The 3,388-nt window shown below is 38.7% G+C and overlaps 1 pseudogene; it reads right to left on the bottom strand.

The window, feature by feature from the left end:
- Positions 1-95: 95 nt before the first annotated feature.
- On the bottom strand, positions 96-1,239 carry LOC142750683 (olfactory receptor 1496-like; annotated as a pseudogene).
- Positions 1,240-3,388: the final 2,149 nt, after the last annotated feature.

Raw genomic sequence — 3,388 nt, 5'->3', positions numbered from 1 at the left:
CTTTTCAAATGGGAATTACAACAAGCTCATATAGCTGTGATGGTCAGGTGTCCACATACCTTTGGCCATATAGTGTATATAATATTCTGAAACATTTACCAGATCACATGCTTATGTAGGGTTACCTGTATGGCTTTCCTAATGTCTTTATTCCGTAGACTGTATATAATGGGGTTTATGAATGGAGTAATCACAGTGTAGAGCAGGGATAGGATTTTACTGATGGTGACTGTTTGTCCTTTTGTTGGGAAAATATAAACACTGAACAATGTCGAGTAAAATATGGAGACCACAAGAAGGTGGGAGCTACAGGTGGAGAAGGCTTTCTGTCTACCAATACTGGATGGAATCCTTAATATTGCTAAAATAATGTAAGTATAAGACATTCCAATGATTGTGGTTGGAATGAAAATAACTGGAATGCTCTGTAAATAAATTACCAGTTGGACAATGAAGGTATCAGAACAGGCAAGTTCTAATAAAGGAACAAGATCACAGAAGAAATGGTCAATCATATTTGGTCCACAGAAACTCAGCTCTGATGTTGTAAGAATGTTTATTAAACTAATGGAAAATCTGAGAAACCAAGAGATGGCGACCAATATCACACAATGTCCACTTGTCATGATAGAGGTGTAACGGAGGAGATTACAGATGGCCACATATCTGTCATAAGACATCACTGTGAGGAGAAAACATTCAAATGCTTCTGATATACCGAAAAAATAAAATTGAGTCAAACAGTTAATAAAAGTAATGCCCCCCCCCCGTTACTCAGTATAATACGGAGCATGTTGGGGACAATATCTGTGGTCAGCAAGAGGTCACTGATGGACAGTTGTGAGATGAAGAAGTACATTGGAGTGTGGAGGTTCTTACTGATGAACACCAGGGTGATGATCAGGAGGTTCCCACATAATGTCCCACAGTAAATCACCAGGAGAAGACAGAAAAGTAAAAGTCTTATATCTTGACTGACTTGAAAAGCTAAGAGGAAAAACTCAGTGACCGCCGTCAGATTGTTCTCCTGTGTGTAGAACAGATAGTTATGATGTAATAAGCCAAAAACAGAAACTATTTTATCTTAACGTACAAGAGGGAGAGTGCTCCAGACTGTAACATGTTATATCATGTATAGACTGCTAAGAAATGTACGCAATTTATTCCGGAGCTGCTGATTACATTTATATTTACCATGTATGATCGATCATATATGTGCATCATTATTGCCACCGACATTCCCTACTTTGTTTTTGTTTTTTTAATAGATGACATAACACAATCAGATTATAATATTGGTTTGTGGCATAAAATTCTAGAATTTACATTGTATTACTCATCATTTATATTCGGAATTGAAGACTTTACCAAACAAATATTAAAAAGTAAAAATACAGAAATGTAAGAGAATAAAATATTACTTTCTATTGTCTAGATTTATAACATGGTTTTCTTAATTTTAAGGAAAAAAAAAACAATTATTTAATTGGGTATTAATAAATATTTTGTTTTTTTATAACATATTCTCATTGTCAATGTTCATGTTTTATATGGGACTAATATACTGTATAGCAATTGCTTTCTTATAAAATGAGTAATATTTGACCCCTTCTACGACTATAACATCCTCTCCTCTTCGAGGAAGACTTTTCACAGGATTTTGTAGTGTGTCAGTGGGAATTTGTGCCCAATCAACCAAAAGAGCATTTGCCAGGTCAGACGCTGATGTTGGGGGGAAGGTCTGGTTCTCATTTGGCATTTTAAGTCATCCCAATGGTGTTTTCTGGGGTTGAGGTCAGGGCTTTTTGTAGCCCCTCAAGTCCCTACACACCAAACTCACATTGTGCATTTATGGAGCTCACACCAAGGGGGACACAGGGAAACAAAACAGATTAAAAAATTATTTGTGTATGCTAGAAACACTAACAACATTTCTGGATGACCTATTTAACCAACAAATTGGAAACATATTTGGCTATTTTTATATATTGTATATTTATAGATATTTCAGACATGTTCAGCATCACCTTTGAAAGTCTTTATTATCTATTAAATCACAGAGGTTTACCTCACAATACTTACATGATGTTCTTTCTTCTTTACTTTCATTTTCAAAAACTTTTTTTATACAAATCTTAATTTTGTTTTAAAAAAAGTCTCAGAAGCAAATAAATGGAATTTTAGACAACATCCCAGTCATGTTGTATGGCCGTCAGATATTGAATGACCTGCAGATATTTATATAGAAAATAAAATGTTTTTCTTCCTCTCTTCACAGCAAAATTGAGATATTTTCCTGTGTAGGTAATGGAGTCTGATATAATTTGCTGGGGGGCCCCTCTTAAATCCACTCACTCGCTTGATGTTTCTATTTGACATTTCACAAAAATGAATAGAATAAAAACTTTCTTAATGCTCTAGATAAACGCCAAAATCCATATTGAACACTGTATTAACTAGTTTCATAAATCCAAATGCAAATAGTTCAATAAATAAATAAATGACCAAATCTTGTCCCTTTACCTAAAAAACGTCCCCCATATCCATGCTTACCTCACCACTGACACTGCTATATCACTAATCCAGACCCTAATCTTTTCTGGTCTAGACCCCTGTAACTCACTCCACTAAACAGACTCCACTTCACCTTATCATGTACACAGCAGAGAGGATGATCTGCACTATTATACACCTCAGCTCTCATCTCGATTTACCAACTTGATCATGCCAATGACCTATGACAATGGCCTCATGCACAGCCTTGAACTGGTCCACCGAGAAGCCAGAAGATCTCTTGGTGGGCCCTGAGCCTCCAGTGGGCCTCCCCTTTGACTCTAGCTTGCAGACTCCAGCAACGCTTTACATGTGTAATGTCAGGATAGGGAGACAGACAGGTGAGCCCTAATCTACCTGCCACTCAGTTCCTGCCTACTTGCACAGCCCATCCTAGGCGACGGCGTACAACTGGGCGACGTTCCCTATGCTCAATATGTGCACAACAGACAAACAAGACAATGGAACACAAAAGCAAAGGAATGTGGGCAGTTGCCCACGGCAACACCGTGAGCAACAGAGTAGTGGATGAGCCGAGTCAAACCAGGAGTGTACGAGGTACCAAATGCAGAAAAGGAGAATAGTCAGTCAAGCCAGGGTCAATATGAAGCAGAGGTCAATGGTAACAGCAGGAACAGCAGAGCCAGGAAACAGGAGAATCACAGGCAAAGGACAAGCAGCAAATGCAAAAGTGGACCAAGGGCGGGAGCTAGAAACGCCTGGCCAGGCTGCGATAGGCTCTCCCACTCCTCAGCCTACCAGCCAGAGTGGTAGCAGATCGAGTCACTCTAGCAGACCTAGGAACAGATGCAGGCTGATTAACCACGGGCGTCGA

This window comes from Rhinoderma darwinii, chromosome 3 (genome assembly GCF_050947455.1).
Source record: "Rhinoderma darwinii isolate aRhiDar2 chromosome 3, aRhiDar2.hap1, whole genome shotgun sequence".
In the NCBI taxonomy this organism is placed as follows: Eukaryota; Metazoa; Chordata; class Amphibia; order Anura; family Rhinodermatidae; genus Rhinoderma; species Rhinoderma darwinii.
This window is presented reverse-complemented; position numbering and strand designations above follow the sequence as displayed.